The sequence below is a fragment of the Alexandromys fortis genome, unplaced genomic scaffold, assembly GCF_014885135.2.
Source record: "Alexandromys fortis isolate MF-2015 unplaced genomic scaffold, M_Fortis_MF-2015_v1.1 scaffold_4, whole genome shotgun sequence".
In the NCBI taxonomy this organism is placed as follows: Eukaryota; Metazoa; Chordata; class Mammalia; order Rodentia; family Cricetidae; genus Alexandromys; species Alexandromys fortis.
The window spans coordinates 22,153,596-22,178,236 of NW_026067944.1; the positions used below are offsets into that span (position 1 = coordinate 22,153,596).

General features: G+C 40.9%; 1 protein-coding gene across 1 annotated transcript in view; it reads left to right on the forward strand.

The window, feature by feature from the left end:
• Positions 1-7,400: 7,400 nt before the first annotated feature.
• Col8a1 (collagen type VIII alpha 1 chain) overlaps positions 7,401-24,641 on the forward strand; it is a 123,294-nt gene continuing 106,053 nt past the window's right edge. The window contains exon 1 of the mRNA XM_050148984.1: positions 7,401-7,683. The gene's annotated coding sequence lies outside the window, so the exon portion shown is untranslated. The remainder of the gene's footprint in view (positions 7,684-24,641) is intronic.

The window sequence follows — 24,641 nt, forward strand, 5'->3', positions numbered from 1 at the left end:
TCTGGAATCAGTGCTATACAGAAGAAAATGTCTGCAAAATAAGAAATGGAGAAAAACTCAACTCCAGGATTATGTATTTTCTCCAGCCACAGCTCTATGTGTTCTCCCCCACAGAACTAAGTTTTTTCTAGCATTAAAGAACTATTGCATAGTTAGTTCCTTTCTTCATCTCCCAAGTTGGAAAACAGTAATTAAACTACACTAAGTATAGCTAATGAGAATAAAACACATGAAAATATTTTGAGAAGCCTCAGGTAATATCTGTATTTATGGAAAAGCAATGTTCAGATTTGTGGTCACCCTATTATGGCAGGGATTTTTTTTTCTCACAGGATTTCCCAGCTTAGATATTTCATTGCACCCACTCTGTGAGAAGTCCCCTTGGCAAGCTGGCAGAGTATGGGTTGTTTTTTCTTTTAAATCAATAACCTTAGGAGGGGAAAATATATATAATATCCACCTTTCAGAATCTGAAAAGACACATCATCAAGTCAAAGCATGGCATAGTTGCACTGGTGCAGAGACACGGCTAATAGAGCCACAATACCACTCCTATGCCTAAGGCTCAAGGAACATTATGAAGAAGAGCTGGAAGATTGTAAGAGTCAGAGGACTAGTTTATCTGCTTCAAGATAGCGTCTTCTACAAAGGACAGGGCCAGGGTGCCATAACACCCTAACAGCATTGTCATCTACATGAGACCAACACACAAGGACGCCATCTGACAGCACTAAAAGGGAGGGGTAAATTTCACAAGGCCCCAACCTCCAAATGAAGAGCCACAGATTAAATAATGGCTGCTTAGAAAGGAAGAATCAGTCTTTCCTGGAACAAGGCCCCATGATAGGCTATCCAGTCCCAAGTGGTCAATCCGAAACACACACACACACACACACACACAAAAGCAAAGCAGGTTGCAATTACATATACATATGTATATTTACATATATAATAATTAAAGAAGGAACATTTATAAATTAGAGGTAGGGCTAAGGGGAGAATGGGAGGGAAATGATGTAAATACAGTACACACACATGGAGTTTTCAAAAGATAAATGTTTTAAAAGAAATCTAATTTTAATTTTAATGATGCAGAAGTTCTGGAACACAAATGGATATAAAATATATTTCTGAATAACATCTCTTGATATGCCAGAAATGGAATTGCACAGAACATCATCATTATCCAGAGGGAATAGAAAATTTGATGTTCATCTCAATGAAGCACTCATTATAGCAGGCTAGGTCCCTCTCCTCCTCTTCAGTCCCTAAATTCTTGCTTATTACTAACAACATAAAAGGAGAAACTTTTACTTTATGAGTAAACCCACTCACAGTGGTTTCATCTTTTAAAATTATGACCCCTCATTTCAATTTCCAGACCCCCCTTAAATGCCCATATTAAGAACTAAAAAAGAATGTCTCAAATACTCACTATTTACTATTTTTAGACATATGCCTATATTTTGTTTTCCATTCATAGAATAAAGAACACCCCATTCCAGAATTTTTTCAAATGTGTGCCGTGCAGAGGAAACAAGTCACCAAATATGTATTAGTCCTGTTGATGTTGTGCCAATGTTTTGACTTCCACAGTTTCTGGGTTTCAAGGAGTTTGTGTTCTCTGTAACTGTGTCAGTTAGGAATATTATCATCTTCAAAAGAAAAGAAAGGAAAAATATACAAATTAAGACAAAAATAGTATTCAGTTATGCAAAGAAATCATCAGAAGTGTCACCACAATTAAGAATAGTCCTGGTCTAGTCACAGAGAAAGTGCAGAGTGAAGGGTCTCCTCTCTTCCTGAACAGTGTTCTTACTGATCAGACACAATCCCAGTACCCACCTGAGACTCTGCAACAAGTCCAGCACAGACAATCAAATAAAAATGAAATTCTGACAGGATGTACAAATAAAAGGACAATTAAATTAAAAACTCAATAAACTAATAAAATAGAGGCAAATGAATTTTTAAAAAAAATATGAAACCAAAAGAAAGTAACTCCAACTTCTTTTGTAAAGTCTAATAGAAGCAAAACCAGGGTTTCATGGTATCTACCTTTTCCCACAACCATTGGATTAATTAATTAATATGGTGTGCTGCACACACACACACTAAAATTATTCATTAAGGAAAGTCTACGCTATAATTAAAATAATTCTCATATTTTAAGTAGATTCCAAGACAACACATAGCAAAACAGAGCTCTACGTCCTTTTTGCATGGAAGATTTTGACTTTTTCACTTTTGATGAACTGAACAGCAGCAGCAGCAGCATCCCTGACCTACACTGCTGTACCCCCAGTGTACTGCCCCACAGGAGAATTCCTATGCAGAAAGTTATTGAAGCATCAGAAAAAGTCATAAGTACTTCAGAAGACACTTGTTACAGAGAACGTAAGATCTAGAGAAGGGTTCCAAAGCCTTAATAAAATTCTAGTAGTTTATTATGCTGTAATTTAGTCCAAAGTAAAAATGGCAGTCAGGATTAGGGGTGTAGCCCAGTGGTAGACAACTTGCATAACATCTGCGGGGCCTTGGTTTTAACTCTAATTATCACAGAAGGGGGGGCAATACAATTTTCTTAATCAAATTAATAAAACAGTACAGCACTTGAACGAGGGAAGAGTTTATAGTGAGATTAGAAACGTTTCCTAAGTCATAAGGCAGATTTATCTGGCTCTCAGGTACGTCTGGCACAGTAGGGAGGGTTTTAAGAGCACAGGCATCTATAAGGTGCCATTATAGTTCTCTCAGCTGAAGAAGTACCATGTGACTCCAAGGAAAAGAGTTAAAAAACTAACGGCTTTGTCTGGGAGACTTCTGCCAAGCTGTGAAACTCAGAAAGGCAGTGCTCTGTTATGTGACAGTGGCATAGCCTCACCTTTTAGGATTCTGAGCCTTGAATACAGATGAAGTTTACTGCTTGGATGCATCCCCTTGTAGTGAACCTTAGGATGGTAGATTATAAACCTATGTCAATGCCTAAAATCCATCCTGTGTGTCATTGAATGTTGCTTGACATCATAGGCAAGCGGTTTGTAGGGTATCCACAGACCAGATGTATGAAGTGTGCATGAATATCACAACAGAAACCTTAAAGGGTATGTGGCTAAGCATCTTCATTCTATACTAATGGAAACTATTTTCAAACATGGTTAAAACTCTACTACCACATTCTCATTACCAAGGCAAAACCTGAGCCACAGATTTTCTATCTTGTTAACCGGGGGCTGTTTTAAAGCCAGTGGGATCTTGAGGAGGTCATCTGTGGGATCTCCCATGTCAGTCAGCTCTCTTATCTGAGCCAACAAAAAAATAGTGACTCATAAAATCCAGCAGCCTTTAGGAATAAATGAGAAGTGTGCTTTTCTTCTGTGCAGTAAATGCATTTCTGATCTTTGCAAAAAAAAAAGCCTATCTTAAATACCTAGGAAAGCTGAAAGTTTAAGGGCCTTACTGACCAGATTCACATTTGTCCGTGCTTAGCATAGACATGATAGATAGAAAGCAAATTTCTGTCCTTCAAATAGACAGACTTGTTTCCAGAAAAAAAAAAAAAAAAAAAAAAAAAAAAAAAAAAAAAAAAAAACACCTGTCTGCAATCCTAGCTTATACCAAAAATCTGCATTTTAAGCACTTAGGAGTGACAGGAGTTATCAGAGTTTGAAATTCACCAAGGGAAATCTATGCACATAACTGAAAGTCAGCTATGTGAAAACGCGGGCGTAGATATGCAGCTTTTACAGCTACATTCCGTTGTTTTCCACCCAGAAATCCTGGAAAAGTAAAGGAGCTCATACATGTTGGAGGATAATTTAGCCGGACCCCTTTGGCCCGTGGAGTAGACACCCTTGCATTAAGCTTATGTAAGCACCATGTCCTGGTTGTGGCCCAGAGCAGTCTCACCTTTCTGCCTCCTTCTTGCAAATACACAGGGCACAATAATAGAGCTGGAGCAACCACTGTTTCCGCCACCTTGCTCAAGGCTCCATAGCTACAAAACACAAGTATGTGGTTTTCTCTCTAAGTGTGCAGTGTCTCAGGACACATGGCTACACACAGGTACATATTTGTCTGTAAAGTTACAGTAAATAACCAGTATTCAAGAAAAATAAAACCCTAGTAACTCTTCAAAAAGTCTTCAGTGACTCTGTATGGTCTACAAAGCAGTTTAAACAAATGATGTAACATTTAAGGCCTTCCACCCACTGATCTCATTACCGCTTTATACTGCTTAACCTCCTTGTTCTAGTACACAGCCCTGCTCCAAAATCCTGATAGCTAGTTCGCTATGTTCTGAATACTTATGCCTTTTTCAGATTGGAAGACACCACACACACACACTTGTGTGGAAAACAATACTATTTAACGCCTTCTATCCATGCTACTTGCTAAGGCTCAGCTAAATGCTGCCTTGTCCCTGCAGTCTCTACTATTCAATTGCTGGGATTGCATGCTTTTACCCCTCTCTGTGACAACAAATCCACACTCCCATTTTCCTTTGCTTTAAATACCTCACACTCCCAGATATCCATTCCTAAGGTGTGTGTGTATGTATATATATAATTAATCATAAATTATCCTCACACACAACATGTTGGAAAAGATTTACATTCACCAAGGACTTGCAGATATGGTAATCATGTGTAGCTGTTGGTACGTCCACACAATGGCAATTTCAGGACATTTAGCCTGTTGCTGTTAGATCCTTTTTCTTTCACCAAGGGTCCCATTTCAAGCCTCAGTCACTTTGGAGAGATTCTAGGAAAAGCACTCTGTGAGACTGCCCCGAGATCCATTCCTGGATTCACAACTTGTTGTCCACATCTGCTACTGAATCAGATTCGGGCAAGTGCGAACTGGAGAAATGAACTAATCGTTGGCACCATCCAAACAAAATGAAAAGAGCGCCTCTGCTCTGTTGGCTGGATATTCAGGTTCAACATAATGGGGTAAGGGCAGAAAGGGGGGAAGAGAACTACAGTCTGCAGCTGTATATCACCTTATGTGCTCCTCTTGTTGCCCCCCCCCACCTTCTTTCTCACAACTACGCGATGGAGCTGGAATGTGCGAGGGGCATTAAAGGATTATTTTCTATAATCCTCTGAGAACATTTGCTAACTCATTTTGCCACCCAGACCCTCTTAGAGTCCTTTTTTTTTGCTTTGCTTTATTTTGTTTTCTCAGAATACATTTTCTTACGATGTTAAAGACTCTTAAGAAGTGACGCCATGCCTCTCAAATCATATTTGGTTTCATGGCTCAGCCCCCAGAACAGATAATGTCGTCTTAATCCCAGTTCTGGTAACAAAGGTTATTTGCTTCACAGACTTTACTAAAAAGATTTGGACACATCCTTAAAAGATACAGGATTTAGGGAGAAAAACTGAATCAAAAAAAGTAAAAAGAGGTAACAAACACCAAACGCACAAATGAGTTCGTGTGAAAGTTTTAGCTTTTTCATTCCTCATTAATTCATCAAGTGCACAACTACTGCTCATTGTCCTTGCAGCCGTGTTCATTAGAATGATTTATTCAGTTAATCCGGGTGACATTTATCGAGCATTTATGTTTTGCCATCTAGTAAACCAGTAAGTATAGCTTGTTGCACCCAAAGAGTTTTCTGAATAAAACTGAATAGAAAGTCCAGAAACAAAAAAAAAAAAATCATAAATTTTGAGGCAAGTAAGCAGTACTACAAACTTGAAGAATATATCTGATTAAATATCTGATTTGATGTCAAATTTGCATCTTGATGAGAATTAAAAGTGTTTCCATCTCGTGTATCCTTGATTGTCCTCTTTCTCTGAATCACATCAGATTCTACTCGTTGACTTCCAAGTGTATCCAGTTGGGTTGAGCTTGGAATTCTTACCAAGGGAATCGTCATTTGAGGCTTTGAGCTCTCCAGGCAGACAGATGGGAGTAAGTCTGTAAAAAAAAAANGAGAAAAAAAAAAAAAAAAAAAAAAAAAAAAAACTAAGTCCAGTGTAAACTTAGCACATGTGGCTGCAGGTAATATTATTATCCCAGTGGCACGCACCGGTTTTTTCTTAATAGATTCTTTGAAAATTCTTTCTTACACTATGGACCTTAGCTAGGCCGGTGGCTCTTAATGGAGAGACGATTTTTGCCCCCACAGAATCATATGGTTAAGTCCTAAGGCATTTTTATTTTGTTTTGTTTTCACACCTGGGGGAAGGAGACTGCAGGTCAGGTGAGTGGTCCAGCAGCTTCCTGTGAGAAGAGGCTGAGGGAACTTAGTGCTCAACACTGTAATTCGCTGGAGAGGTCCCCAGGACCACAAGTCATAAGCTCCCTGCGCTGTGCGTTGAGGAGCGCAGGAGTTTGTAAACTCCATAGCTGTGGCTCGACCTGTTGCTAGCTTAAGCTCACTAGACAATAAGAGAGAAAACAGCACCGCATGGAACAGACCCTTCCCCTGGAAATCCGGGTGAACACTGGTCTCATATATGTGTGCGGGTTCTCCCAGGCTATCCATCTGAGTGCTCATATCACCATCTCTAAGTCTAAAGTTCTCTTTTAAGAAGCTTTGATTCCTTTCGTGGCAAAAAAAAAAAAAAAAATCGAACTTGGGCTGGGAAGTGAGTCACCGCTCAGCAGCGAAAGGACCTTGTTTTTCTTTCTCTGAATATATTTCTTAATAACTTCAGCATGACCCTTCGCACTTGCTGGTTAAATCCTCTTAATGCTTACAACAAGCGGAGAAACAGCTATGACACCGTTTTTCAATGGCTAGCTACGGAGAGTTTTTTAAATACTGAAAATAACCAGAGGACAGCAAGCCCTGGCATCTATGTTACATAAGCAGATGTTGAAGGGACGGGCTGGTGCGGAGCTGTCTCTGCAGATGGACCTCACAGCTGCGCCAGTCTCGGGAGCGGCCTGGATGCAGCACACTTAGAAGAACTTTCTGTGGAAGGAGCCTGGCAGGAGTGGGGAGGGGTGGGCCGGGCTGCAGCAGCCAGCTCCCAGGAGCAGGGCGCCTGGGGCTCCCGGGGCCGATCCCCTCCCACCGCTGTCTGGGCGCAGCCGGCACGTTGAGATGTCACCACCACCACCACCACCCCCATCTTAGTCGCTCTGCCTCGCTTCGGAAGGAACCCTTCAGTTCTCCTTGGCCCGTTACTTGGCTTTTCGATCACAGGGAAAACACCTTAATTAGTGACAGTCACTTACGGTTTCCCACCCTGCCAAAAATATCACGCAAAACTGGAAAACAATCTAGTACCTGTCCCATCTTTCAAAATCAGATCCCCATCTCTCTCCTCCTCCACCGCTACTTGGCTCCCAGTTCCCAAAATCCATTCATTTCCTCCCCAACCTTCTGTGGTCTTTGCCTTTCTCTACTTTTTTTTTCCCACCTCTGTTTCCACTCCTGTCTCCGCCCTCCCACGTCCCTGACTCTCCCCACTCCGGCAAGCTCCGGTCTCTACCCTCTCTGCCCCTCCCCAGACAAGTGTCCGACTCCACGGGGGCAGCCGGCCCGCCGCCGGCCGCCGGGCTCAATCTCTGCCCACCTACTGTGAGGAGCAGCTCCGCCCACCTGTCCATAAAAGCCAAGTGCAAGTTACCCGCAGAGCGCAGAGGATCAGAGCCCTTCCTCGGTCCTCTCCGTGGGAGCCCGAATCCCTGTCTCCCAGATCTTAGGAGCTCAAGGTAAGATAACCTTCCTAGGAGCAGCTGACCTACAGGGGGTTGCTGCCCGGAGTGAGTCGCTTCTGGTCAACATGCTTACTGAGAGCTGATTCATAAGGATGCTGGGATGAACAGTGAGTTTCTTAACTAGTAACTGGTTTGAAAACAAACTTCTGTTTGAACAGTAAAATGAAAATTCCTTTTTGGCAGAAACAACAGCCTTTCTATTACAAAAATCTTTTCTCTTTTTAAGTCACCCTCCCCTGCCTCCCTGGTCTGTCTGACTGTTGCTGAGGTTAAATGTATCTCTGTAAGGTGTTATGCTTGTGGTTTTGATGGCAAATATTTCACATATCAGTAGAGGCAGGGAAAACCGTCCCGTTGTCAAAAAACGCACTTTAAAGGAGCACAATTAGTTTTCTAAAAATAGCACAGCCAAAAGGTCTGCTGACAATTTTGCGGGGTTTTCCAAACCCCCAAGACAGCTTCCGTGAGTCCTTTAAGAAGTATCTTTTCAGGTTTAACTGCTCGGAAAAAAATGATGTGAACCGGTGCCCTTTGCCTGGGGACAGTAATCAGGTGGCTGGTAGATAGGAAAGAACAAATCCCAGTTTACAAGCTGGGGCAAGAGGAGCCAGTGCAGGGCTACCTTTCCAGAACATCCCCAAACGAGACATGCGTGGAGACGAAGGAAGTATAGGAGAGAACTCCGTGACGGCTATACACACCTAAAACATAAAGTGTTTCAATATGCTTCTCAGAGAAGCATGCAAGCCAGATTACACCGCTCTTCCTGGGCAACAGAGTGATGTATAGAGGGACCGGCCAGGAAGACGTCAGATGGAGGTTTTCATCCTTCCCGTCCCCTCTGCTCTTTTGTAGCAAATGGAAATCTGCCTGGTTAGTGACGGACTCCCCCAGAGCTCTCCAGCAGGGAGAAGACCTTGGGTGTATGGGTGGGTGAGTGGCAGAGGTGATGGGTGGGTGGGTGGGGATTGATCTGTTCTTCTTCCAGAGTGCCCTGCACCTGTGAGAGGAAAAAACAAACGAGACAGTGACTTCTGTAAGAACTTGGGCCGTGAAGCTTGCCACCATACTCTGTGGGTTTTGTGGGATGAAATGCTGTCACGTGGAGAGAAGCCCTCTTCAAGTGTTCCATCTGGGGAACTGCCGAAGGCTGCACTTGGAGGAGACAAGCCTGGGCTGCCAGTCAGGAAATCAACCCACTATTTCAGCTCTTAAGGTTCTTAAGGGGAGAGAACTGTTTACACTTTCATGCCTGTTCGTTGTATGTTGTTTCACATGGAAAGGAAATTTTCAGTACATATGTAAAACACCTCCCTATTAAAGAAACACAAGACTTGGGTCTTTCTAAGCATTCTCCTTATCTTTCAGATATCAAAGGAAATAACAAAAATTATTTAAAAACTGTTTCAGATAGAAGGGCTTCAATACAACTCTTCCAGTGAAAGAGTTACATGTGGAGCATTCTGTCATGTTACGGTTTTTTTTTTTTCCAAGTGGAAAAATACTGCAGAGTGTGGTTTCCTTTAAGATAATGATATAAAATTACTATTGGCCAAGATAATATGTGACCTGTGCATATTAAAATACCTTTATCTCTAGCCACAGTGCAATACGCTTGCTTTATATCTAACATGAGCAATCAACCATGTCAAGACAAAGGTATGAGACAAAGCCAAACCAAGTATTTGGTACACTTAAGTTAATTCCTCCTTTAGGGTGGTACTTGACTCCTCCTGCCCAGCACCATCAGGGTAAAAAGATATTGCTTTCCTCCACTGCTCTGCCTCATCAAAGCTAACTGCTCTAAGGGGCAAACCCTTGGATGACAGAACTCTGTTAAAGCTGTATTTGAGGGCTTTAATTATTCTCTGAAGGTTTGCTTCTGCTCTCCCTGACAGTCTGGGCAGACCAGTTAAGAACAAACAAACAAACAAAAAAAAAAAAAAAACAGTTCAACAATAACCCAGTAACCGCCTTCCCTGTGTGCTGTGAGGTTTGACCCCCTTAACTAAGTGGTAAGAGAATCTTGGACTGTTCATGCTGTAAACCTCCCAGGGGCCATCAGCAGTCAAAAGGAGTCTTTCCATAGGGTACGTACTGAGTACAACGGCACTTTACCTCTTATGACTTTAGAAAAATCAGTGGCGAGATATTATATAGCTATCCTAATATCACCCCTCCTGCACAGAAAGTCAAAGGACAACCCAAGCCTCTTCTTCCTGTGTGTGGCCATACCCAGCCCACGTCACTGCAGCAGGCTACTGAGAACTCCCTAGAAGTAAACAAGAGGGGGTGTCTCCTCCACCAGAGACACCCAAAGTGTGCCCTTCGGATTCTGAATGCCTGCCCCACTTGGAGAAACACACGTTTTAGACTTCTCTTCCTATTTATGAATAAATAAAGTATCTGCATGATCAGAAGGCATAGGCTACTTTATTTTTATTTATAAAGGAAAGAATAAAGGTCAGGAAAGTAAAATCAGCCAGAACTGAGAGGGAAGCTGCGAGAATCATAGACATTCACTAAGAGAATAGAATGGTCCCCGTCTTCTATCAAACACGACCTCTTATTGATGCAGAAGTATGGAGGCGGAAGAAGAGCAGACGTGTCTGCTCTTGAGCTTCTCTTTGAATTTTCTTTCCTAGTCGATAAGAGTAATGCCACTCACAATGTAAGAAGCAGCTCTACTACCTTCCTTCCTCATGAGTCTTCCTTCTCCTCCAGAATACAGCAGCATGGTTCTAAAACCTGAAATGATTTCGGGTGTACCCACTTCAAACTCCCAAGAATTTTGGCAGTTCTATTTTTTTTTTCAAGCTGTATTGTGCATACCAAACACCATGTTTTCATCAAACCTGAAGGGGACAGTGTTATGTGAGTGTTTTCAAGTTAGGGGGTATCAATTACTCCTCTTCCTTAGTATGGCAACTTAAAGAATGACTAAGACTTCCAGGCTTTGTTTCTCCAAGTGACTCTGGAGAAACATATCTTAGTATGTCCTTCCACATCCCCTTGTGTACATAATTTAAAGAAAGTACAGATCGATCCTGAGGTTTGGGAGCAGCCTTACAAAATGAACTGTTCTGTTGAGTACAGTAGAGGATCGGAAGAGTTAAGAGGACAGTGAATGTCTCTGGAATTTAGAGAATCTTCCTCTTAGCATTGTGCTAACGGATATCTTTTGATGCGTAAGGCGTCTAGTGGGGGGGGGGCTCGCAGTGAGGGGAGGGTGGGGAGGCTGCTCACAAGTCATTATCAAATACTAAGGACATAATCATATTCATCATCATCATAATAAAATTAAGAAACTGTCTTAAGATTTCCTAATTATCTGCAGTTTGCACCCCACAGTCCTAAAGCAGAGCTTTGCTGGTCCCCTTCCCTTTGCGGAGAGATGAAGATGACTGAAAGGTAGGAGAGTTAGCCACACTTCAGTACCAAGAGAGAACCCTTGGGTCAGAGGCTGCAGCGTGGCTCCAGTAACTCTGTTGTCTAAGGGCGGAGGCCCTGTATGAAAAATGAAAGGGGTCCCTGGAGTCTGGAATATCTCCAGTCTGGAAGCCCTGTGTACCCCAGTCCAGGAAGCCGTTGATGCTGCATCAGCTCAAACTGAAGTAAGTAAAACAAACCCACTCCCCCAAACTAATCACAGAGTCATCACCTAAAATACTATCCAATACCGCTAGCTCAGTTGGCAGGAGCCCCCCCACCCCCACCCCCGTGAAGCTACTGGAGGAGCTTTTATAAGATGCTGGAACACACCTGTGGATGGCTTCCGCGGTCTTCTGTTTACTCGGGGCTTGCTTCCCCTGTTCTTCCTGGAAAACGCAGCCAGCCTCCTGGGGGCTGCAGCTGCAGTCACCATCCCTGGCTGCCACTGGCGTTGCTTCTCCCATAGAAGGGGTGTCTTGCACCGTGACAGAGGATGGCATTCATTCTTGGGGTTTTTCTCATTGCTGCAAGTCTCCTCATACTTCTTTTAAACAGACTATAAATGTTGACTCCATCAAGTCAGAAAGTTTTATAGTTTTCTAAACTTTAACTTATATTCATGGATGAAAAGTCATCAAGAATTTCTTTGGGCCTCCAATAGATTATTTGAGGTGAGTTTTGGGGAACTTTTATTTGTCCAGTAAGTTCAAACTTCTGGAAGGTTAGTAAAGAACTCAGACAATACAAATAAAATTCCTAGAAGGGACTTTGAGCCTAATTTCAACTAAAAGTTCATGTTAGAGATGGAAAAGGTCAGAAACATTGATGTCATTCACAAGGACACCAGATGAGTATAGCAAGCTGGGGTGCAAGGGACAAAACTCCCTAGCCAGTTCTACATCTTGACTAACTGGTGCTTCTTCCTGCTCAACGGGAATCTGGGGCGTCCCTAACTGTTCTGAGTAGCCTGTAAGAACTTAGCATGGGGCTCTCAGACCGGGGGGGGGGAGTTTAGGATACAGCTATAGCTCTACTGAAGAATGTGTCTAAGAGATATGAAATTATCTTTATGAACATCTTTGAGATTACTGATAATTAGCATCAAAGGGACCTTCATTGCCATTCTCCATGACAGAATCTGAAATATACTAGCTAGTTGGTAAATCTGTGTTGAGTTGGGTAGTAAGTAAATAGAGAAAAAATGTTAAACAGAAAATATCCATTACTTTCAGCTCCTATGAAAGACCTATATGGAGTCTTAGGGACATAGAAGTACTCAAATCCTGAATGTATCAAGCTTAGGATTTCCTCTTATGTTATAGAATGTATGATCTCATAACCTCATGGATGGCTGGAAAATCACCTTGTGTGAACTGGGTAATTCTTCCTACTTTTACCTGTGCTCTAGAATTATATTTCTGTAACATGCTTAAAAGTTAGTTTCAATATTTATACGGAAAAAGAACATTGAGTAATTATTTGCAATAATAATTATTTAAGATAATATTCTTTATACTGTTCCCTCCCAAAAGACAATGCGTTATCAGTTGATTCTGTCCTTCCCCAGTTCTTTAAGGAGAGGAAAGGCAAATGCACACAACAGCCAATCAGAGAAACGGTGGATCCACAGTGACAGGAGGGTACAGGCCTGATGTGTGTGGAGAAGAAATTCGGGAGCCAAGAGTGTAGTAAGAGAAAGGCACAGCCCCAAGCGTTCACACTTGTGGTGTGGAAGAGGGGGAAGCTCCAGAGCAGTTTGGAGAACTGAATTACAGACATCTGTGGCTGTCTGTCCAGTCCCTCTATAGATAAAAGGTCTATACCAGCATTCTTTAGGTATAGTGCCCTTTGAGGGCTGGGCACACAGAGAAGACTTACAAGCCTTTGAACTCTTGCTTACCTTTTCCTTCAACTGGGGAAAGAGCCTGGTTTGACCTCACTTTAGACTTAACGCTGACCCAGGGTAGTAACTTAATGGGTGTCAAGGCATCAAAATTTTCTCTGCTGAGATAATACAATTATTAGTAACGCATAAAGTTACCCCACCAAACAATACCATGAAGATAGAAAAGAACATTCTTATGTCACTTACTAGAAACACTTCACACTGAATCAGTGGACAGATATTACTCCAGTTGCCTCTTCAGTTAACTCTGAGCATGCCTGCCAACTGTTTGCCTGCCTTTGACACAGCAATTATCTTCTGAAACGGATTTATTGTATGTTAAAAAAAATCTACATGGTCAAAGTTTAAACATTGTACAAACATTCCTTTCAGTCTTTTCTGAAGAGCGCCTCTCCTGCGCACCCCATTGATGTGTTGGCACAGGGTATTTAGGCATTGGGTCATTGAAGTGCTGAGACTACGATTAATCATGTCGTGGGCTCTAACTAAATAGGCCTGGGTGTGGGTGTCCGCTTTTGGCTTCTCCAGGCAATAGCATGTATCCAATTTGTTGAGGAGCTTCTCCGATCCCTTCTGTTAATTAGATAAAACAGCTGTTTTTTGTGAAAATGTGTGTCAGTGAATAATTGAGCTAACTAGTGCTGGTTTATGCGGAGCTTTTCCTCCCTGACCATAGAGGGGTTAAGTCTCACTGCCTTCGGTTCTCTGAGATGACCTCAAATCTTCAAGAACTAAGCAAAGAACATGTGGATGGGATAGCTGAATCACATTTGCAAGCCACTATCCCTTTAATTTTCTATTCCTCCCATTAGCTTATACCCTCTAATAGTAAATCTAAATTTGCTTCATAAATTCAAAATGTCAACTGTACATTGCTATATTTTTATATACATAGCTATTTTGTGTTTGCCCAATCTTAAAGTCTAGAGTCATAATGCTAACAATATCAACCCAAATGTGTGGTTGCCTTTGGCTTTTGGGTTTGGGTTTGTGTTTGTTTGTTTGACCAGACATAAAATAAGGCCAAGAAGTTAAGAAAGAGGGACACTAGTGGAGCTAAGAATTTGTGGCCAAAATTGTTGAGGTTGAAAGAGTGAGACAAGAAAATGGGTCTTCAGCAAAATACACTATTGTATTCTCAGCCCCTACTTTAAAAATGACAGACCCAGGGTCCTAGTTCCCTTTATTATAACCCTTCATGGCCCAATGAGTAGATGGGGGAGTTGCTTACCAGTAGGGGGAGCCAGTATGCTGATTGTCTGGAAAAGACATCAGCGACCAGAGGGGATCTTAAGAGTTAAGATTTTTCTGAGCAGAGTTAAGAATCTGTTGTAACCAGTGGCTAGAATGTCCTTTGCATTGTTAGTTTTCTTTTCTCTCTCTCTCTCTCTCTCTCTCTCTCTTTTTGAACCTAATTTAAGCCTCTAAGAATAAATCACTCACTTCTCGGCAATGCCAGAAATGTCCAGGCTTGCAGAAGTTTATTTGAAAGAAAACCAACACAGTCTTAGAAAATGTTCTTTCCAAGGCCACCACCAGCCAAGACTAAATCTAAATGCTCAATTCAGTAATAAACAAACGCCAGCAGCTGATGATCAATGAGAGACTGGCCGAGAGGAAAGAGACTGGTAGGAAAGGTGCCATGACGAGGCCTACCCCTGCTGCAAGGGAGCTGGAAGAGAAAAGACAAAAAATAGGCTAGCCAAGCGTCTCCAACCAAGATAGCCCAGAAGCACTCCCCTCCTTCTGGATTTCCCCAGGGAGCAGCCAAGGTCTTGCCTAGACTGAAGTGAATGCCTTGTTGAACATTTCCACTGCACAGCTGTGGGGAGATGACTTGTTAAGACTTGAGATGCTTGCGTAATTCATAACCCTTAGGGGGATAGAGATCAATTAGGATGGGGGGGGGGATCCTTGCACACCAGATAAAGGGTGCTTGCTTTGTAAAACTTATGACATTTGCAGGAAAGCAGAATAATCCTCTCGCTAAGTGTGATGTCACCAGAGTTGAAGCTCTGACAGTGGTATGTGTGTGACTTGAGAATTCACCTTCCCAGATAGCCTTCAGTATTTTAATCCCTAAACCACCTTGACTCCCTGGGGCCCAATGCAAACCACTTAACCATCTATGTGCTCTGGTTTATTTATCTTCAGCTTCCAATGTATTGTAAGCAGCAATACTGCCAGACCATGGATTGCCAGAGCTATTTATTCAGAATGCTGACTGGATGGCACACATAGCTCCTGGGAATGGCTTGTGACATTTATGGAGAGCCAGTCAACATAAGATAGACTTTCAAGTAGGTGTGTCTTCTTCCAAGATAGAGCAAGAGTATTCTTTCTTAGAATGCAGAGGGAAATAGCAACTGTAGCAGGAAGTCGGACAAGGCCAAGGGTAAGTGAAAAGAGAAAAAAAATGACTAAGTTATAGTTTAAAGAGGTTTGAATATTCTATATATTTACCAAGTGATGTTTAATCTGCCAATGGGAACTTTAACAAGAACTGATTTTTTAAAATTGCATTTCTTTAGCAGGGGGTGGTGGTGCACACCTTTAATCCCAGCACTCTGGAAGCAGAAGCAGATAGATCCTTGTGAGTTTGAGGCCAGCCTGGTCTACAAGAGTTCCAGGACAGGCTCCAAAGCTACAGAGAAACCCTGTCTCAAAAAAATAAATAAATAAAAATAATGATACTTTTTATGAGTGGGAATTAATAACTGTTGAAACTGAGAGACGGCTCAGAGAGTAAAAGCCCCTGGCACCATGCCCAAGTACCTGAATTCAGTCTCCAAGACCCACATGGTGGAAAGAGAAAATGAACTTCCACAAATTGTCCTCTGACCTTTACATGCAGCCTATGGCACACACACACACACACACACACACACACACACACACGACACAAAAAGGAATTAAAATAAAAAATAACATGTTATATAAAATTTGTATCTCTTCTTGTCCACACTTGCTAAAGTGAATCTTAAATAATCGCTACAAGGGACATAAAAGGGCATCTAATTAGTATTTGATCTTGAGTCTCTTCTACTTTAAAATAACTGGGGTTTTAGTATTCTATAGAAGAGTTTGACGACAGTTTGGCAATCACTTCCCACTTCATTATTTTAAGATCTGCTGCAATAAGGTGTTAGCACTATTGCCTGTTATTGTATAATATACGCTGAGTGGGTATTGCTTTAACAAGCCATGAGTAAGGAACCATGCCAGGATGCTAAATCTCTAGGGAAACAACACGATGCGATGCCTTGGTCTGGACATCAGTTCTTCATAGTAGAGCAATCCCAACAGCAGAAATGCTACAGTTATTCACACTCTCCGGCTCTTGCACTCTTTTCCCCTCTCTCTGTCTCTCCCTCTTTTCCTCTTTTCCTTCCACCATCCCTCCTTCTCTAGCTCCCTCTTTTGCTTTTATTCCTACCAAAACTAAAGTCCTGAAGAGATTGAAATTGTCTTTTCCTTCTCTTTTAATTTTCATTTCTCAGTATTTTGTTTTAGAGGCCTGGCCAATGGTGAGTGGCGAGCTTCATAACCAAGGCACTTAGATATTTTACTTAATTCTGGGAAATAGTTCATCAGTTTCTGAGCTGACAGTCTGTCTCATCTTTATCATCACTAGTCATCTGAGATTAGGCAGATTTACTCTTATCATTTGCATTCATACTATCAATAGGAAACTAATTTCAACAATTCAAAGATATATGTTGATGTTCAAGTACAATTTACTATCTCTGGGACTACTGAGGAAGACACTCAGACTTGCCATCTTGTAAACTTCTCTATTTCTCTTAGAGCTTTAGGAATTCCCTTGGCCCTCACAAAGTTAGCATATAGAGGCCAGTATATTGCCCAAACATGGCAATTAAGCACCCTTTCATCAAGCAAATAAGTAACTCATAGTCATCCAAAAGAAAAGAAAGAGCAATCCCAGCATTCACGGTTACTCGAATAGATGCTTCAAGGCCAGGTGTGGCAGTGCACGCCTTTAATCCTAGCACTCAGGGGAAAGAGTGGTGGATCTCGGAGTTCAAGGCCAGCCTGGTCTACAAAGCAAGTTCTAGATAGCTAGGGCTACACAGAAAAAAACTCATCTCACAAAAAGGAAAAAGGAAAGAAGGAAGCAAGGAAGAAAGAAAGGAAGGAAGGAAGGAAGGAAGGAAGGAAGGAAGGAAGGAAGAAAGAAAGAAAGAAAGAAAGAAAGAAAGAAAGAAAGAAAGAAAAACTCATGCTCTAAGTTATCTAGCAAAGGAGGTGCTGGTGCTGCTACCTCTCTGCTCCTCATATTCCAACTTAACTAAGAAGAAAACAGAGCATCCACTCAATTAAGCAAAGCAATTTGCCTAGTGCCACACAGCTTGGAAACAGCAGAGTCAGTATGACCTTGTAGGTCCCACTGCAAAGCCTGCCCCTGAACTGTTTCTCCTTGTTGCTTCTAAAGATGTCTGATCCTCAAAGGGAGAGACAATCTCCTGCACCCTGGGACAGTGCCTCTGACTCATAAAGTGAGAGCATTCCAGTGGCCCTGTTCCTAGACACTGCTGCCTGGCTCTGTTTCTTGTATAACACTGGGATTTTAATTTATTTTTCTTTTTTGTACTTTTTCTTCTCTAAAAACATGTTGCAATTCCAGAGCCAAAACGTAAGGGTTTTGTAATTAGAAAGGAAAAAGAGGAGAGGGGAGGGACCTATCATTTCTCCCTGGGGTAACTTTGGAGAGTTAAATTTTCTCCAGCAGTTCCCTCCATGTGATTGACTTCAGGTCATCTGTAGCCGTCATTCAGCACAGGAGAGTCTAACATGCCATTTCTAAGGCAATAGAAATTCATGAGATTATATGAGAAACAGACTGCAACAAAAGCACTTTCACATGTTCCGTCCACTTGAGTGTGTCCCCAGATCATTTTCCCTGGAGTTGCTTTTACTACAATCTGTAACCAGACGGTGCGAGTCAAGAGCATATAGATGACTCTCCACGCCGTGTGAGTCATCTAGAGAAGCAGCCACGGTCGCTGGTCCTGCTGTTCAGCCTGTAGTTAGAGTGACACAGACAACAGGGTGCACCAAGCCTTCCTTTGTGATTCACAAGAGCTTCTTAGCATCTTAGATCTTTTCCAGGTCGCCTTCTGATATACTGACCTTGTTTTTGTCTTTCACCCTCACTCTGGGATTGAAGTATTCTTTCACTTCATTGATGAGATTTATTTAGATGTATTTACACTGCCCTTCCAAGATTCAAGTCACGTCTTCACTATGCAGACCAGACACGTCTGCATTCAGTCTACTCAGGTTGCCCTACGTAGCTCTCCATGCTCTTTAGTACACTGAGTACAGCCTGGCACCAGGCTCATTATCACACGATAATGCTGATCCCTATTTATGCATCTACCTCCTTGCAGAAGGATTCACGTCTAATTCATCTCTGTACCCTCTGTGCATTCCCTATGAGAGAACTTAGTAAATATAAGGGAAATAAAGAACCAGAAAGGGGTAATAAAGTGAGCTGCACAGTAGATGACAAGACTAAGTGCACATTTTTCTACCCTTATAAATTGTCCTAAAAAGATGCAATTAGTCTGAGTCTTTGAAACCATGAGATAAACACATATAGGCAAGATTATTTGATATAATCAATATAGGCAAGATGGAAACTGCTTCCACTCCACAAAGTCCTTGACAGTCAAGTCTTTCATCCTGTCCTTCCACCCAGTCCCTCACAAGTTTCTAGCAAGAATTTGAACTGAACCAGATGGTCTGAGTTTTTTTTTTAAATATTTCTTTTAGTTTCCTTTGCTAAAAATGTAAAGCTCTCATTTTTTTTATTACCTGTCAACACAGTCGTATGTCTTCATCTTATTAATTAAAGACTTTCTACATTTTTTGCTTACATTCATCTTTTCTGGTTCTAAACTGACGGTTACTGCAAATGTCAGTAACATGTTTCCCCAGCACAGTTTTGGCAGGGGCGTTTGACAGAATTTCTACAATGTTAGAAATCTGCATCTGAGCTGTCCGGTGTAATACACACCACTCAGATATGGAGAGCTACTACACAGTTGACGTGAATCTAACATAATAGATGTGTTGAATTATTTTCTTTTATTCTTTACTTTGGTTAAGTTTTTGTCAACCTGACACAAACTAGAATCATCTGAGAAGAGGGATATCAGTTGAAAAAGCACGTCTATGGTGTTAGCCTGCAGGAATGTCTGGAGAGCATCTTCTTGATTAGTGATTGAAGTAGGAGGGTCCAGACCATTGTGGGTGGTGTCACCCTTGGGCAGGTGGTCCTACAATATATAAATAGCAAACTGAGAAAACCAGGAGAAGCAAGTCAGTAAACAGAATTTCTCCAGGGTCTCTGTTTCAGTTCCTGACCCCAGGTTCCTGTCCTGTTGGAATTCCTAGTTTGCCTTTCCTCGATGAATGATGATGGGGAATAGGTAAGCCAAATAAATGTTTTACTTTTTTCCCAAGTTACTTTTGGTCAGGGCCATTACCACAGCAAAAAAAAAAAAAAAAAAAAAAAATTAGAACAATCTCTCTAATTGTAAACTTATTGTGACTAGTGACTATTGTGTGAAACAGCACAGAATAGTTCACTTTTCATGTCTTATGCCACACAGTCTTTTGTAAAAATGAACACTATGGAAATAAAAGCTAAATAAGACATGTTTTTCTTCATTCCCAATGAATAATTGTGACTGCAGTAATCTTTATTAAATATGACTTTATTCCTGGGTGTGTCTGTAACTCTCATCAAAAACTTCACCTCTGTAATTTATCAAGGTTGTGTCTTGAATGAGTCAAAATGTCTTGAATGTGTCAAAATGAGATGTGGAGTAATTTAAACTAAATGAAGACACACAATAACCCCTCCTAGCTTCATCTCCTTTCCCTTCATGGGAAAGGGTGGTTATACTACCTACTGAGGTACTCAACTACTTCAGTCTTCAATATGACCCTTTCTGCAGAGAACAACTGATCCTGGGTATCTGAAAGGATAGCTAGCAGAGTCTTGCATTTCTTCACTCTCTGAGACCTCACTTTCTGAAAGAAAGCAGTTCTTTTTCATGAATTTTCCCAGAGCCAGCAGGGCAGAGGAGGTAATATGTCCATGGAATTTGGCAATGATGTGGCCCTGGCACTAACTGGCTCACTGAGGGCCCTTCAGGAATCCATCATGCCAACACACCAACCATGCAATACAAAGTCTGTGCTGGGCAAAGCCAAGAACAAACTGATCAAGTTGTCTGGCTGCAGAAAAGAGTCTGACTTGTTAATGAGCCTTTCAGAAAATACCTCTAAATGAATCTCTAGTAGCAACAGTATATCGAGGTGTTTAATGATATCAGATGCCAGCCACACTACATGTGACTCAGCAAAGATCAGACAGGGACAAACGAACCACTGGATAAACCAGGCAATCAGCTGTATCTTCTCCAGTCAGATCTCAGTTTATTTGGAGTGATTGTAAAAACCTTCAATGAAAACTTTTCTAAAATAATAAAAGAAAAGAATTTGTCCTGTTATTGTTAACCATCTGACATCACAAAATAATTATGGGTGTGCACTTTCCCCTGCCTTGCAAAATATTTATAAATTGTAGCATAAGTAAACTTTAGAGGCAATGTTAAAGATAGCAATAACATTTAACTTGTAAACTTTAAATATCTAGCTATAAAATACTCACCATGTGCTTAATTCACATTTGAATACATATCAGTAAAATTCTCATCTGCAAACAGGGGCCAGTGGCTAAAGAAAAGAATCTTTGATTTCTTTGCTTCAGAACAAATGTGTTAGAGCTATTTTGTGTTTTACACTTATGAAATTAAATTTATTGACAGTACATCAGCAAGAGTGTTAGTAAGGCCCTTAACCTGGGAACATTTAGATGTGAAGAAAATCAACAAATAGAAATGACAGTAATAGTTGGTCTTTGTAGAGAAACAATCGATGGCATGTGTTTTGTATCTAGTTCTTCATTAGATTTGAGTGGAGAAGCATTTGCCTATTACACACGCTAGACAGAAGACCCTTAGAGAGATAAATCACTCCCCACCATTAGGGGAGTGAGTGTTGGAACTCAAGTAGTAGCCTCGCTCACCTCATCTCCAAAGTCTTCTTTCTACTGACCTGAACTGAGTCTTGGCTATTTTATCTATGCTGCAGAGCACCCTAGAAGCACAGAAGACCAGCCGCAGAGCAGGGAAGATCAGCTGCTCTGCAGGGAGGGCCAATCACAGTGCAGGGAAGCAGAAAGTTCTTCAGGGGCTCTTTAAGGGTCAAGATTTCACAATCGCAAAAGTTTTTTCCGAAAGCATGGATTTCTGGGTATAAAAGGGCAGATCTCTGATCCTAGCACTAAGGGGCCTAAGGTTGGAGAAACTCCAGCTAGAGATCATCCTAGGCTGCATAATGAAAATGTGGGGAGAGAAGAGATAAACAAGTAATGGATTGCTCTGGAAGCTGTGAACATCTCTACAATATTAACGCTTCCCATGCATAAACATGGGCAGCCTTTTCATTTTTATCTTCTTCATCAGTTTCTTTCAGAAAACGCTGTGGCATTTCTATTGCAGGAGACTCTCACTTCCTTAGTTAATTCTAAGTATTTGGGGAAGTAGGTGCTTTTGTGAATGGGATTGTTTTTACTTTTTTTTTTCTCAGCAAATTTGTTAATGTACTAAAGAAACTTATTGTTGGTTGTGGGAAGCTGAGGAAGTCCTGAGTGAATGTATATTGTTGACATGGGCACAGATACATCAAGGACCCAATGCCTCAGACCCATGGGAACAGCAAAGCCTTCTCCCTACAAGTTAGGCTAAGAATTAGCAAACCCTTCCTCTCACGATGTGCAAACATTGTTAGTATGTGCAAGAACCAGAAACTGCAGCTTTTTCCTCCCTAACATTTACAATGATTTACATATATGCAACCTGAGACTATTCCCCTACACAGACTTTCTTGCCAACTCCTCTTCCTGTGCTGTCTGTAATAAATTAGCCGAAGTTTCTAGGTTGTTACCTAATAGAAGCCACTCCATCAGAAAATGCACAGGCACAGCCCACCTGATCCCAGCTCTTCCGTATCTTCATTCCTTTTATTCTCTTGCAGCCCTACTAAGGTTTTCAGAACCCACACAGAATAGGAAGCTACGATTGATATATAGAAAGTATATAGACTTTATTGTTGTTCTTGTATGTTGAATTTTAAATCTATTGTTTTAGTGAATTTGTTTAGTTGCAATAGTCCTCTGGTGAAGTCAGTATATGAAAGAGATATCTGCACATGCATCCCATTATAACAACACTACTCATAACAACTGAGATATAAGATAAGGTATCCTGGTCCCTGTATTTATACACTTATATGGTAACATGCTTTTCCAAATCATATGCATAGTCATTACAGCATTAAATGTAAAACTCCTATTTTGCTTGAATTTCATTTTTCTGCAGAAAAGTTTCTAACCTCTTTAGCACCATATATTGATTATCAAGAAATAATTTAATTCAGGCTCCCTCAAAAGAACTACACTAAGAACTCATTGCCTCAATAGGAAACTTGTAAGCTAAAATTAAATGTGTTTTAATTCCCAAAGAAAGTGGAAGGAGAGCTTTAAGAATTTCAAAAACTGCTCCTCAAGTTTGAAGCCTCTGTTTGATTGGCTAGGACTCCAATCTCAACATCATTTATTCCTTCAACGAATAGCTATTGGGCACCTGTCACATGCTGAACCCATGCAGACACCATCAAAGTTTGAGTTACCTGCACCCATTGCTTATAGCTGCAAGGGACAGGAGCTAATAAAATGTCACTTGGCAAATGAATGCACAAGGAATGTGAGAATGACTCTTAATTCTACAGTATATATTTAATAATAAAAAACATCAAAAATGCTCAGAAAACACAAGACAGTGGTCATTAGTATTTCTACTCATAATCAATCCCAGTAAGTCCTCACTAAGCCTATTCACCTTTCCTTGACAAATAATTCTAACGAGCATGCTTTCCTGAGCTCAAAGACCAGAGTAGATCTGAAGAGCATTGGAAGAGGAAGAGGGCAGCAATAGCAGATGAGCTGACAAAAAAGACAGAATTATGGAGACCTAGTCATAAATCAAGAGGGGATAGAAGGGCTAGGGTAAGAAGTTCAAAAGCATAGTGGGATTCACTGTGGGGACAATTGTTTGTCTGACTGTAGGAAAACATCACTAATCACAGCTGGTATAAATTCGTTAATTCATTTTAAAATGAGGAAACTATGTATTTTAAATGCATAAAACAAGCATTTTGAATTCTTAAACATGTTAGCTATTAAGAAAATTTTAATTAGGCAAAATGTCTCATTTCCTAAAGAGTCCGGAAACTTGAAGCAACTCTATTGACCTCCCATAAACAAGTATGCGTAAAAATGACGTGAAATAGAACTTGTCTTAAGCCACCAAATTTCACCTCCCTGGATTGTAGCATAAGAGATTATTAACTTTGTGTTTGTCTGTTTCCAGTAAAAGCATGATCAAAGGCTTAACCTGGAATTCAAAACCTTGAGTTCATGCTTCTTTTCATCAAATGCAGCTGAGACCATAGAAATTACCTCACTGTGGAGTGTCTCAACGTATCTGTTTGTATAATGAGAAAAACAAAAGCTGGTCTCACAGGAATCCCATGGACTTGGTTCCTACTTCAGAATTTGGAAATGCTTAGCATAAACTCCAATAATGGCCTAGTTTGGGGTTATTATTTTTTTTAAGCAAACAGCCCTCAAGAAAAAGATGTAAAGGGAGTCTTTCTTTCCTTTCTTCCTTACAATCTTCCTTTTCCAAAGAACACAACAAAGAAACAAAGAGCCAAATACATTGACTCATGTCTTTTTCTAATAGTGTTGTGGTCAATTTGCTCCTGCATAAAGAAAGTACTTAGAAAGCTTTGAACTCTGAGTTCTGGAAAGCCATGAGTGGAAAAATGTCTTTAGCAAAGTCAGCCCAATGTGCATTCGAGAGTAAAGCCCACTTGGGCATCCTGGCCCTGCCGAAGTCCTTTTCTGTTGTCTGAATTTTCTTGAGGAGAGGGAGTTTGAACTTTGCCTTGGAATGGAATTTTGAGTTGGTTTTCCTATATTTTTTTAAAAAGTCTTTACTCATTTAAAGTCATAAGATGGTCTCTCAGCTTGAACTTGCTTTTAGGACATATAGGGAAACCAGATAGGCTCTGTGCCTATAAATAACTGACTCCTTTTAGAGCTCAAGATACATGAGGTTCATTCATAAACTTGAATAGGAACTGAGAGTTTTCACTAGGAGATTTACAATCCTAAAATTAGGTAACAGGCCCAAGGTTAATAGGATGTGTTGTGGCTTTTGTAGAATGTTTCTTCTACAGAGTCTATCACCACTTAGCATAGTGCATGTTGATATATCTAAGAGATACTAGGCTTATCAAGGCTTTATTGTAGTTTCTTGGGTTTCACTTTAATGCTGAAAGCTATTGTCATTCTGAAAAAGGTTAGTGTTAGTACATTCCCAAATATTTAGTATCATTCCTGATAAGACTATGTAGCTGTCTCGCCTTATGTTAAGGAATTTATGTCAGTACT